Source organism: Ochotona princeps, chromosome 1 (assembly GCF_030435755.1).
Source record: "Ochotona princeps isolate mOchPri1 chromosome 1, mOchPri1.hap1, whole genome shotgun sequence".
NCBI classification, from domain to species: domain Eukaryota; kingdom Metazoa; phylum Chordata; class Mammalia; order Lagomorpha; family Ochotonidae; genus Ochotona; species Ochotona princeps.
In genome coordinates this window covers 163,544,019-163,557,708 of record NC_080832.1, presented here as the reverse complement: position 1 = coordinate 163,557,708, position 13,690 = coordinate 163,544,019, and the positions used below count along the sequence as shown (strand labels likewise).

Below are 13,690 nucleotides of genomic sequence, written 5' to 3'. Positions count from 1 at the left end.
CCTGCTGATAGAAAGCGCAGCCCAGGAAAGCTCTGCAGAGGCAGGGGACAGTGGGCACGGTCCAGGTGGCAGGTGGATAGACAGCCGTCCTCCACCCCACCACCCAGATCTGAGGCTTGTGTATTCTCAGATACAGCCAGTCGAGGATAGAAAGGACACAGAAAAAGGGACAAACATAACCCTGTCAGAGCACCCGTGGTGGGGCAGGCATCTGGGGAGTGAGCCAGTTGTGGGGAGCTCTTTCTTTGTCTCCCCTCTTTTCTCTGGCTCCTGGCTTCAGTCTGGTCCAGGTCTTGGCAAATGGGCTCTCTGGGAAGTGAACCAATGGATGGGAGATCTCCCTCCCTCTCTCTCTCTTTCTGTCTCCGCTCTCCTTTTCAATTAATAAAGTAAACCTTTGAAAAGGAACAAAGGAAGCAGGTACACCATTGAAGAATAGACAGGGGGAAGTAAAAAGAGGAGAGAGGAAGGAAAAGAGAATACTTTTGTGTCTGATCATATTCAGACTTTTTGCTATTATTCCCTAAACTGTTCGGCATGACCACTGCTGCTGACAGCATTGCGCTGTGTTAGGTATTGTTAGTTCATCTAGGAGGAGGTGGTTGGTTGTATGTAAATCCAACACGGCTTTACAAAAGCGAGTTGAGCTTTCACAGAGTTGGGCATCTATGGGAGCCTTGGCACCAATCAAGGGACAACTGTGTTCCCAAGTATGCCTGGGAGTCCAGGAACCAGCAGACCAAGCAACGGGTGGGAACAGCTTCAGGAGCAGCTGGGCCTCAGATAAAACAAAGGGGCCTTGTGCTTCAAGATGGCAAGTAGTACGAAAATAGACAGCTCTGGTAAGCAGTGGAATTGGTCAAGAGGTTTCTATTCCCCCCCCCATCCACACATACATTATTAAAAAAAGAAATCTTGTGTGGTTCTCCTAAGGGGCATAACCAACTAATTACAATTTTAAAAGTCCTGCTGAATGAACAACATTCACATTTTGTTTGCTTTGCAGGAAAACTACTGCGGTTACCGCTGCTTGGAGAAGATTTTTGGAAAAATCAGTGGTTCTGCTGCCTTGACCCCTGTGATGACTGCTGGCCAAAGCAGGGAGGAACCTTTGAACTTGAACTCTGAGTGATTCTCCAAGTTCTCCGTGCAGGAGGCAGAGGGGACGCTCAGTGCCGTAGCCTCAAGGGAGGCCTGGGGGTTAACATGGCTGTCTGCATCGCAGACAGGCACCTTGGGAAGGCACTTCCATATCATTCAGAGCTTACCCTGTTTTGGCTTTTTGATCCTAGTCCCAGGGCCGGACGAGGCTGCCTCATGTCTGCTGTTTCTCAGACTGCTGGAGAGCACGACTGAGATTTGAAAACCCAAAGGATGCATGGAAAGTGAGCAAAGAGGACCCAGTACTAAGGGAATGTTTCCATTGCCAGGAAGGAGCTCTCATCGGGTACTCCCTTGGACACCTCGTTCCTTAGGGCCCATTCATTTTTCTTAGGTCTGAAATCAGTTGAGTTCCCTGGACAAATTCCTTGCTTGCTGGGAACATGCAGCTTTGGATACTGAGGCAAGGAGCACCAGGTACTGACGCTTTCATTTCCTCTGCGTTCTCCTGCCATCGCACCAGGGGCTCCCAATCAGCCGTGCTTGTCCCACTGTACTCCCTGCTCTCCTGATGCAGCGTGATATGCTCTGTTTGTTTTTCTAAGATTTAGTTATGTTTATTGGAAAGTCAGATATACAGAGAGGAGGAGAGACAGAGAGGAAGATCTTCCATCCAATGATTCACTCCCCAAGTGAACGGCCACAATGACTGGAGCTGTGCTAATCGGAAACCAGGAGCCATGAGCTCTTCTGGGTCTCCCACACAAGTGCAGGGTCCCAAGGTTTTGGGCTGTCCTCGACTGCTTTCCCAGGGAGCTGGATGAGAAGTGGTTATGCCGGGATTAGAACCGGCGCCCATATGGGATCCTGGTGTGTCCTAGCCGAGGATTTTACCCGCTAGGTCACGGCAACTGGCCCGACATGGTCTTGAGAAACTGAAAGGGATTTTGCCTGTGGTCATTGGAAAGTCAGGAGAGCTTCTTCAATGCCCCATTTGTCAGTGAGAAGAGAGCTGTCCATGCTGAAGCAACCAGGAAGCAGGTTAACAACAAACATTCATGTGGACTGACAGTGTGCCTAAGCAAAGACCCTGTGACTTGGTGAAACCAGATGGCTCAGGAAGCAAATGGCAGGGGGACTCTGTTAAGTCTCCTGCTTGACCACAATGACAACTCACAGTTGGGAGTTTCCTGTTCCCACGTTCATGTTCTACTTCCTGACAGATCTTTAACACAGCCATTGGTTCTGATCGTACTCTGGGAAATTGGGCAGGAACAGGCCTTGGGCTTGGTACAGAGTAAAATGTGCGTCGTTTCCGTAGGTGGAAGAAAAGGTGCAAGCCAAAATGGGAGTCCCACTGTGTGATCAACACCACACTCGCCACTAGGCTCTTTCTGCTTTGGCCGAGTCAACTTTCGTGTTGCTGTCCCTGTAGCAATGCCTTCTCTTTCAGTCGCTGATCATGCAAGCCTACAGGTGCCTTGATGGCACTGGAAGGCAGTAGGAACACTTGACCATTTCAGACAGAGTTCATCTGCCTTGGCTTTCCTCCATTTTCTCTTAACATCCATCTCTTGAATCCATATGGGGAGTCCAGGCATGCCTCCCACAGGCAGCGTGTTTATTCCATTGAAGGTGACGGAGAAGTAGAGATAGAAGCAAATGTGTAATTTAGTGAGGCTCACATGCCAATTTCGTGGCCAGATGAGCTATAAAACTTACTTCTTACCAGCCTTTGCTGTTCCAATTTGATGCATTTCTTCTCATTTTAAATTTTTCCTTTGGCATATGCATTTATCCAAGGTTGGCTTTTCATGTTCCTGTTATATGTAACTATGCTTAAAATGTTTAATTTAGTGCCTGTAAAAAAAAAAGTCTCACACACTCACACACACACACACACAACCCTGGGACAGAAGTGTTCTATTACCATGCTATCTTTAGCTGAGGCTGTTCCTTGCATCTGGAAAAATACAAGCCAGGGCACGCATTAATACTCCAACTCCAGAGTGCTGGCGTCAGCGCAGATGCTAAATGGGACACAAGGGTCTGATTTGAAACCTTCCACGCCAGGGCGTTCTCGGTCCGCCGTGGGGATTCTCCACCAAATCTCATGGGAAATCTATACGGTGTGCAGCTCACCCTCCCACGCAGGCCAACTGGCTTTCCCCAGACTCTGGCACACATGGAAGACATGGACGGGAGAACTCAGCGGGGCCTCTTGGCCCAGTTAATCTGCTGATGACCCTGCAAGAAGCGGTGTTGGAATTCATCCTGAAATGTCTGTGTTGGGATGAGGAGCCATCTTCGTGCCCGCTGGATGCCTTTTTTTACGAGAACCAAGGATGGCCCGCCTTGCATAGCTCATGATTACAGTCTAAGGTTTCAAGGCAATGGCAGATCATCCTTCTCGGGTTCATCCCCTCCCGCTCGCTCCACGCCCATGTGGGGCTGCTCCAGTGAAAGTCTGTAACCGGGTGTTAGATTCCTGCTCTGGTGGAAAAAGGGGGCTTTGCAAAGCTTGGGGATCAAACCAGACACGGGCATGGCCTCGCAGAAGCTGTGTCTGGCTAGGCTGGGCTACATTGTGAGCAGCTTTTCCAGAAAGTTATTGGGGTTGGATGGCTCTGCACTCTCAGGTGGAGCAAATGGAGGACAGTAGGCACCCCGGCGCTACTGCTCACTGTCTGGAGAGAAATTAAACCCCACAAATCATCGCGGGGAAAACACACGAGAAAACACGTCTGTGTTGATTTGGAGGACGTCCACCCTGACCCAGAGCCTAGAGGGGAGTGGCTGGCTGCTCCGTGTCTCCCATTTCTTTAAAATCGTGAGATGGTTCCCTGAACTGACTTGGGGAACAGATTTCGAGTTGGAAAGTCGGTAACATGTAGCTGTTGAGGGCTGTAGATGTGTCTGCTGCTGTTGGGTTCTGCTCGGCTCTTCTTGACTTGCTGTCCTCGGAGATGTCTGTAGGCAAGGTTGGAGCATACGAGAATACGCTTTCAAAGATGTGTGAATTCTGCCACTTCTGTCTGCCTTAGGGAAACCAGAGTAGCGAATTTTCTTCTTGTTTTAGAACTGAAATATGGATTTTTATCTTCGGACAAGGAAAATGAAGATCTTGCTCTTTTCGTTCCTGACTTTTTCCTTTTTTGGGAGGTCCCTCTGCTCATTCCATCCCTCGTCATTCAACAAGAGAGATTACCCGCAGGTATCCTTCACTTGTTTAGTTTGGGCTGTGGGTCAATTACTCAAACCTCACCTGGAAAAATCCTTTGTAAAAGCCCCAGGCAGAGGAAGCAAGAGGGTCAAATGTGGGTCCTGGCCAGTGGACTCAATTCCACCCTTGGTCCCTGGCCGCTTTGTGGCGTGTGTAAGCTGTGACAGTCACATGTCTGAATCTCAGCATCCACAGTCCTCCTCGCTTTGTTTTTTTTTTTTTAACCTTTCCGTTTCTCCCCATTTTACTGACTTAAAATCAAAGAAGAATCAAAGTTTATCTTCTTACCCATCACAAAATCCTCCAAAGTCTCTTTCAGATGCAAATTTTACTTGGAAAAGGCAAACACGCATCCCTTTCCATCCCTTTCTCCAGTAGTTGGAAGTCCTCAGATTGGAACAGCTGCACGTTGCTCCCTGCTCCCTGGTAGTAGTGAGGTGCGTTTTCTACAAATGGCCTTTAACAGGCAGTTCCACCTTCCGTGAAGGCTCATGATTTGATTCCTGCTGCCCATTCAAAAGAGCAGAAATGTCCAGCCCCGGAGCAGGTGTTAACATGTGTGTTTTGCTGTCATCAGCTGCTTGGCGTTGAGAGTGTCCTTCCAATGAGGTTTCTCCACAGACACAGGAAACACAAATGGATTCATCATGTGGTGATTGCATGTATCATTTCTGAACAGTTTCAACCAACTGTGTTGTTTTGTCTTATAAAGATGTATCAGTCTATTATATGTATTATATTAAAGAACAAACATGAGCTTTATTACTCCTCGTGAATGAGATGAATTGTTCCTTGAAGTATTTGCCATGTGATTACAGTCCTACATGTCATTTTCTGTGGCTTCTAGAACCCAAGGCACTTCAGGGAGCCTCCTTCTTCTAGGGGGCTTGGGTGTCATCCAAAGGTCAGTCACCTGGGTAAAAACATCTCCCCTATTAGAACACACACCGTGCATTCACACAGCATTTGGAGGTCTGCTTTTCCCTGCTCATACAAAGCTATTGCCTGTGAATGGGCAACACAGATGGATTGGGAATAGAAAAGCCAGGACTTTAACTGGCATCCACATGGGGTACCAACACTGAATTCCAATTCACAATACCCACCTGCATCCCCATCTAAAATATTCTGTTGCCCCATTTCACATGACAGGTATCTCTGCTACAGGCACAGCCACTGAGCCTCCAGAGGCCAGCCTGCCAGGCAGTAGCAGTACAGTCTGTCCTGGAGGCCCCATCACACACAGTCATGCTGAAGGGCGGAAGACACTCACTGCTCATGCTCAAGTTGACCCAAACCAGCGGGCCCATTATCACTGACAGCTAGGCCTCAGCAGCCCTTGTTAGAGGTTTTCAGGAACTACAGGTAATGGAAGGCTCCAGATCTCCCCCACCCCCCCAGCCTGCACAAGTTGGTGATATTTGGCACCTTTAAAGCAAGGTTCAATTTGAATTGTCACCCAATGATGGATGGCACTTATTGCCGTTGGTGACGTGAGCTGTCACATTAGCCCAGTGATGTGCAGGCTGTCTGAACTTCTAGGCCCTCTGGCAGGAGAATCCATTCCAGTGACTTTGACCTTTTCCATCATGGTGGTGAGTCACAGCTAAAAGAATCACTGGATCACCTGACAACACAGTCCGTCAATGGCGGATACAGGTCTTAGTGGAATTCCAAGCAAGCCTTGGGGCCACTCCAAGACTATAAGCTTTTGAGCTTGCTAGATTTCTCTTCTATTATAAGAGCATTATTGTATTATTACTATGTTCCCATACACTCTTCATTTTATGGTGCAAATATCTACACAACATTCCTAGCCAAACCACATACTTTATTTTTTTCTTTATTTTATTTTTGATGATGTTTACATAGTTGATCAGGGTGGGAAGGGTCGAGGATCGGGGAAAGTGGACAAGATCATTGTTTATACATTTTCCTTTTCTTCTTCCTGTATCTGGGGAAGGGGGGATGCAAGGGAAACCACACCCAGCCTCCCATCTGGCTCAGTACCCGGGGATGAAGAAGAGCCACCCGATGTCATCCCAGGGTCCCCTTGTGGAGCACATTTTGAAGGTTCTGGTCAAGTAGTTTAAAAACTACTTATTCTACCAACTTTTTTTAAAAAAAATGTTTTTCAGTATATTAATTGAAAACTCTTGTGGTATTGAGCAGACATAGGAGAGAAGAAGGAATATTTAAACCCAGACAACCTCCTTGAGCTGATTTCCAATGTTGCTTATCAACATCCTGGAGAGACAGTCTCTATTGGGTCGATGTTCTGCACGGGCTAACTAGGGGCCAGTGGAGATTAGAGTCAACCACCACACTGCTGCAACTCCCACCATTCTCCCTAGAAAGATAACTTTTTTAGCTTCTGTCTCAGGCCTCTTGTTGAGCTGGCTGAGAAACAGAAATCCCCTAGACCCTCTGTCACTGCCTTTGTTCCTAGGAAGGCTTGCTTTGCTCTAGAACACCCAACTCCTAAAACCTACCAGATCTGCTTGCCACCTTCACTCCCTGTCTGTTGTGTCTAGTGCTAGGGCAAACCACAGCAGAGGCCAAAAGATCCGTTCCCAGGTGGCCCATCCGCATAGCTGTTGGCAGGAGGGTTGGTCGGAGTGATCAATGAAAGAGTAAGATTCAACAACCCAATGTCTTTCCGGGGCAACTCCCTGCTCCCTAGTGATACCCACACCCCAATGCCCTATTCTTTGTGAGCAGGATTACACCAGGCCGGGATCACAGGAAGTGAGAATCATTGGTGACTGCGGAAGCCAGTGACCATCAACTATCCTAAAGTGCCCCGAAGCGAAACACACTCATCCACTCCGAATGTCCTTTACACTCTCATCCGGTAACAGCACCAGCTCACAGCACAGTTTCTTAGCTTCCAAATCTAATTGTGGATGAATCTTCTTGAGTGAAATTCCTTAAGCACAGTTTCTGAAGCACAATTCGTCTTTGTCCAAAGATGTATAAACCAATGAAAACAGTCATTTGTCCCCCTCTCCTCCTCCCATATACTCCCAACATATGAAGGTAGATGATCATAAAATAACCACTAAAAATATTCTGATTTGGGAGAAAGAGGACCAACATGCAAGACTCGTGGGCCTATAGAAATTCAGCAAGGTGAATACTGGGAGCTCCTTGGGTAGCAGTCAGTCTTACTCTTTCCCAGGAATGGTCCACCATGGTTATGGGCTGCGTGCCTTTTGGTCATTGATTTCATCCTTCTTCCTTTACTCAGCTTATTTCCCGTCAGTAGAAAATTGAGCATACAGAGTTTTCTTTGTGCTTTTTCTGCCTGATTCACCCAGGTTTTGAATGTCTGAATAACTGACAATTATATAAGGCTTCACCCCAGTGGACGAAGATCATACACACACATCTCTTCTCTACTTCACTTCCGCTGAGCCTAAAGGAAGATGATGCACTTCGATCTTTCAGATGCCTTGCTGTTTGACTAAACCAAGTCTTCATGCACTGTTTTGGATATTTTTGAAGTCTTCACAACTGATTTTAAATTCTTCTTTCACAAACGTGTTTATTTCAAAGGCAAATGACAGAGAAAGAGAGATACAAAGAGACAGATCTTCCATTCGCTGGTTCATTCCTCAAATGGCCACAACAACCACGACTGATCCAGGCCAAATCCAGAAAGCAGGCATTTCATCAGAATCTTCGTTTCTTCCTCCTTTCCATCCCTCCTCCTTCCTTCCTCCCCTTCTTCCATCCTTCCCTCCCCTCTCCCTTCCTTCCTTCCTTCCCTACCTCCCTCCTTTCCCTCCTTCCTTCCTTGTCTCCTTCCTTATTTTTTCCTTTCTTCTTTCCTCCCTCCCTTCCTCCCTCCCTTCCTCATTCCTCTATCTTTTATCTGAAAAAATTTAGCCTCAGTTTCTGCATACCATAGGTCAGGGATTAGGATCTTCTTTTTGGTATATTCTCTCCCTGCCCACCAAGTTTAAACAGAGACAATCTTTGAGTGTATGTATTCCTACTTTGCTGGATATGCAATGAGAACATTTCAACACCACAAGAAAGACTTAATGAAACAACTTCAAAAAGAGTTGAAATAATTTTTTTTCTTTTGATTTAGACTCTTTGGTTTTCCTTGTGTGTGTCACCAAGAGGTTGATGAAATAGCACAGAATTGTATAAATAAGCAAGTTTTATTTTCCACATATATTCATAATTTTAAAATATCTTTATACACATGCTTAAAGGTATATCAACCTGAGAGAAAACAGGTAATAGTCATAGCTCTGGCTAATTAATGTCTGAACTCTTTCCCCCTCAATTATTTCACACACCTGTTCGCTGTAAATTTCCTCAACTATTTTAATATCATATTAATGCTACCCAGAACTTGGATGCCCACCTGAAGTTGGTCTGAATTTTAATTATTTTCAAATTAATTTTAATATTCTGGATGATTTCAAACTTGCCCATATGCTTCATAAAATTGCATTTCATGCTTTAAAAAGTGTTTTCTTAAGGTTTCAAAAGATAAACTTACAGTCTACTTTTATGAATGCTTTTAAAATTGTTTTTAAAAATTCTTCCACCAAAAACTTTCTTATTTGTCCCAAATCGTATCATTCCACGATTATTGTAGCAACTTATTCCATGTGCGGTTGCTGCCAGACTTCCAAGGCAAAACCAGGTTTTTGCACTGTTGAGCTCCCTTTGTACCAAGTTCTCTCCAGTTAGATTTTATATCCGTACCCCATCAGTTTTCCTGCAACACTTGCCATTTTCTTCTCCCTTGATCAACAGTCCTTTTGGGCTGAATGTGATATCTTTCCAGTTTGGATAACATTCCAATGTTTTTTGTTCAGGTGCTTCATGGTAGAGAATTATAAATACCGTGAGGAGAAATAACTCAGATGGATATACCTGTTGGGAAAACTGACTGGGACCCATAAGTTTCAAAAAAACAACTCTTTAAATGATAAGATGAGGGGAGATCTTATTCCTGTTGACAAAAAGGGATTTCCATTTACTGTTTAGCCTTTAGATAGTAGCTTTTAGTGCATGATAACTTGATGGCTGTTTTTATGAGCTTTTGGGATCAGTACACAAGTGGCTGATGGGACAAAAGAATCGGGTTGAGGTGAGCACATGTGGCACGTGGACTTTCTCACGTGTACACACCACCCTACACGTACAGATAGATGGTCCATTGTCCAAATAGCATTCCCCTCTCACCTTCACCCGCCCAAAAGAAGATAGAAACTAATTTGATCAATAAAAACTTGTCCCAAAGGAGCCAACTACTGGATCATTTCTTGCTTACCCACCATTTCCAATATCCCCTTAATGTGACAGGACAGATACTATACCACCTGTAGACAATGCGATTCCTGAAGTGACTCAGGAGGTCCTGAGACGTCCTTTGAAATGTTTGAAAGACTTGAGTCTCAGATCTCCTCTTCTAGAGCGAGATTCTCACTCTACTACGTTTTCTTTTAAGCCTGCTTGCACTTGTTTTCCAGGGATTGCCTGTCGTCCTGCTTTGCAAATGCCTCCAGAAAAAGAGAGGATTCCGTTAACTACTGCCCAGTGTTTAGATCAACAACAGAATCATGTATTCTCATCAGTCATACTGGCTCCAGTGGCTTCTGCTGCCAGTGGCTTCACGTAGTTTTAAAAACTTCAGCAGCAGCCATCATTCAAGATATCTTAAAAACCAGAGTGGAGAGGGCAGATAGATGACGCAACAGTGGAGATGGTACTTGGGATGCCAGCGGCTCAGGCTGGCGAGCCTTGGGTCTGAGTGCTGGCTCTGCCTCCAGGTCCAGCACGGGAGATGACTGCTGTTGCTCCTTGAGAGACCCAGGTTGAAACCCGAGTTCCTGGCTTTCTCTCTCTCTTCCTTTCAGATATGAAACAAATAATTAAAAAACTCTGCTGCGTACACTAAAAATTACTTTAGCCAAGTTCCAAAATAGTTTCGAGATACGCTAGAACAACGGAACAGACATCACTCCCAAGTTGCTCCTGTGACAGTGAGCACGCTCACTCATCCCAAAACCGGGCTCTTGCAGATAATAAATTTTCCTGTCAGCAGTGTCTTATTTCCATCCCCAAAGTCTAATGTGTCCTATTTTCACGCTCACTCATCTCAATGTACTTTCCAATTTCTCTTGCCTTTGATTTTTGACTCTGTTATTATTTCGGAGTGTGTTGCTGAATTTCTACATATTTGGTGAGTTTTCCAAACTCCCCATTGTTGACTTTAAAAAAAATAATTTTTATTGGAAAGTCAGATAGACAGAGAGGAGGAGAGACAGAGAGGAAGATCTGTTCACTGATTCACTCCTCAAGTAGCTGCAAAGGCTAGTGCTGAGCAATCCAAAGCCAGGAGCCAGGAGCTTCTTCTCGGTCTCCCACATGGATGCAGATCCCAAGGCCTTGGCCCGTCCTCGACTGCTTTTCCAGGCCACAAGCAGGGAGCTGGACGGATGTGAGGCTGCCTGGATTAGAACTAGTGTCCACATGGGATTCTGGCTCTTGCAAGGCTAGGACTTTAGCTGCTAGGGCATCTTTCTGGGCCCCCCACTGTCAAGTTTAATAACTTTTTAAAATCAGATAATATACTTTGGATAACTTCAGTCTTTTAAAAGTGCACTGTGACTTGTATTATTGGTTAACATATGTCCAACTGGAAGGATGTTTCCTTTTATTTGGAAAGCATGGAGCTTCTACAGTTGATGGTGAGACGTTCTGTGGAAGTTTGTTAGGTATTGTTAGCTTAGAGTTTTGTTTAATTCTATTTCTTTGCTGATTTGCCAATGTTTTTTATTCAGGATTGAAAGTGAGGCAATGAACTTTCCAGCTCTTGTGTAAGTTGTTCATTTCTCCCTTCAGTTCTGTTAAGTCTTGATTCACGCAGCATGGGGGTACACTGTGACGCACGCACAGCCTCGTGATTGTTGTGCTCCTGAAGAAGTGACCATTTTATTAGAATGTTCCTACAAATGCTTTTTATCTTAAAGTCTATGTTGTCCCAAGATAGTATAGCCACTCCATTCTTCTTTGGCTTACTGTTGGCATGCTGTATCCTTTTCTGTGGACAGTTTCAACCTAATGCTTGTCACTTGTAGACAGTGTGCTGTCAGATCATTTCCGATTATTCTGCCAGTATCTGCCCTTTAACTGTGGCTCTTCGTTAATTCATATTTAATCTCATTATTGATCCAGTAAGATTCATATCTGTCATTTGGTTATTTTCTACATGGCATATAATTTCTGTTCTATCCTGCCACTGTTCCATTTTATGTTAAACAGATGGTTTCTAACATACAACTTTAATGCTACTTTTGTTTCTTTTACCATTTTATTTGAAAATGTTTCTTAGAGGTTTTCCTAGGGTTCACAATTACAAGTTTGATTTAAAACAGTCTGTTGAATCAGGGTTAGAATAATATTAATGAAATTCCCATTATATACACAACTTTTTGCTTCAAAGTAGTTCTATTCCAACTGCCTTCTTTATGCTTTTGCTGCGATACAAATACCTTTTTTTTTTTTAAAAGATTTTATTATTATTGGAAAGCCGGATATACAGAGAGGAGGAGAGACAGAGAGGAAGATCTTCCGTCCGATGATTCACTCCCCAAGTGAGCCGCAATGGGCCAGTGCATGCCGATCCGAAGCCGGGAACCAGGAACCTCTTCCAGGTCTCCCACGCGGGTGCAGAGTCCCAAAACTTTGGGCCGTCCTCAACTGCTTTCCCAGGCCACAAGCAGAGAGCTGGATGGGAAGTGGAGCTGCCGAGATTAGAACCGGCGCCCATAAGGGATCCCGGGGCTTTCAAGGCGAGGACTTTAGCCGCTAGGCCACGCTGCCGGGCCCACAAATACCCTTTTATATGCCATATCCTGTCATCACACTTGATCATTATGGCTTTATATAGCTGTTCTTTAAATCAGATAGGAGATGGTATATTTACAAGTGCATCTGTAGTGCTAATCTTTATGTTTTTATATGGTGACCTTCCTTTTCTTCCTGAAGGACTCCTTTGGAAGAGTTTTCCAATTCTGACTTATCTTGAGACGCTATTTTTCCTTCTTTTGTGAGCCGTAAATGTCTGGGATGCCAGCTGCAGAATCGTTGGCTTACCCTCTTTCCCCTTAGCACCCTGTGTACTGCTGACGGACTCCGGCCGACTGCTGAATTCACTGAAGATTGCTCATGTTTGAGGAGTTGCTTGTCCTGCTCTCTTCCAGGCTCCTTCTCCTCCATTTGGTATTTTGACCATTTTTTTTAAAGGTGTGGATCTCTTTAAGTCTACGCCACACACAGGTTTTTTTTTTTTTTTTTTAGTATCTTGAAGTTCTGTGAGTGTTTAAGCCACTCTTTCTTCAGATATTTTCTCTACTCTTTGCTACCCCTCCCTCCCCTCTGGGGCCTCCACTGAGCACATTTGATATGCTTGAAGGAGTTTCACAGCTGTGTGAAACTCTGCTCATCTTTCCTGGCTGCTTTCTCTTTGTCACACTGGATAATCTCAGTTGGCCTATTTCCAAGCCTGTTGATACGTTCAGCTGCCGATTCCAGTTGGCTGTCATGTCCCTCTAGTGAAATATTCACTTTAGTCACTGTAACGCTTCACTGCAGTTATTAATAACTTCTATTAATACTCTCTATTTGAGGAGACATCATACACTCTCCTTTAATTCCATACACATGGTTTCCTTTAGTTCTTTGAAGTAAATTGTACTAAGTTTGAGTATTTAATAGCTTTCTAGTAAGTTCCCAAAGTTGGTTTCCTCATGGACAATTTCATTGATTATTTTCATTCTTTTGAGTGAGCCAAATTTCCCTTTTCCTTTCATTGACTCTTAGTTTATTGCTTGCTTGTTTGTTTTTAAACCAGACAATTTTTTAAAAGATTCATTTCATTTTTAATAGAAAGGCAGAGTTATACAGAGAAAGTAAGACAGTGAGAGAATCGAGAGTAAGAGAGAGCTCTTCCATCCCCTGGTTCACTCCTCTAAATGGCTGCAAGAGCCAGAGGTGAGCTAAGCTGATGCCGAGAGCCAGTAGTTTCTTCTGGGTCTCCCACGTCGGTGCAGGAGACCCAAAAACTGGAGCCATCCTGTGGCTTTCCAAGGCCATAAGCAGGGAGCTGGATTGGAGGTGGAACAGCTAGGACAGGAACCACTGCCTGTCTGGGACGCCAGTGCTGCAGGCAGATGCTCAGCTTACTAGCCCCAAAGCTGGGTATTTGATCAACATAATGTGATGTTCAGGAGATTAGATTCCTCCCTCCACAGGGTTAGTTGTCGTTAGTACTTTGCTGCTGCTGTTGGTCATTATGCTAACTTAGTGGCTTTCCTGAGCCATTCCTGTCAGTCT

General features: G+C 44.8%; 1 protein-coding gene across 1 annotated transcript in view; it reads left to right on the top strand.

The window, feature by feature from the left end:
- Positions 1-1,657, top strand: part of MYLK4 (myosin light chain kinase family member 4) — a 103,782-nt gene extending 102,125 nt beyond the window's left edge. Inside the window, exon 15 of the mRNA XM_058670486.1 lies at positions 1,007-1,657. The gene's annotated coding sequence lies outside the window, so the exon portion shown is untranslated. The remainder of the gene's footprint in view (positions 1-1,006) is intronic.
- The last annotated feature ends 12,033 nt before the right edge of the window (positions 1,658-13,690 follow it).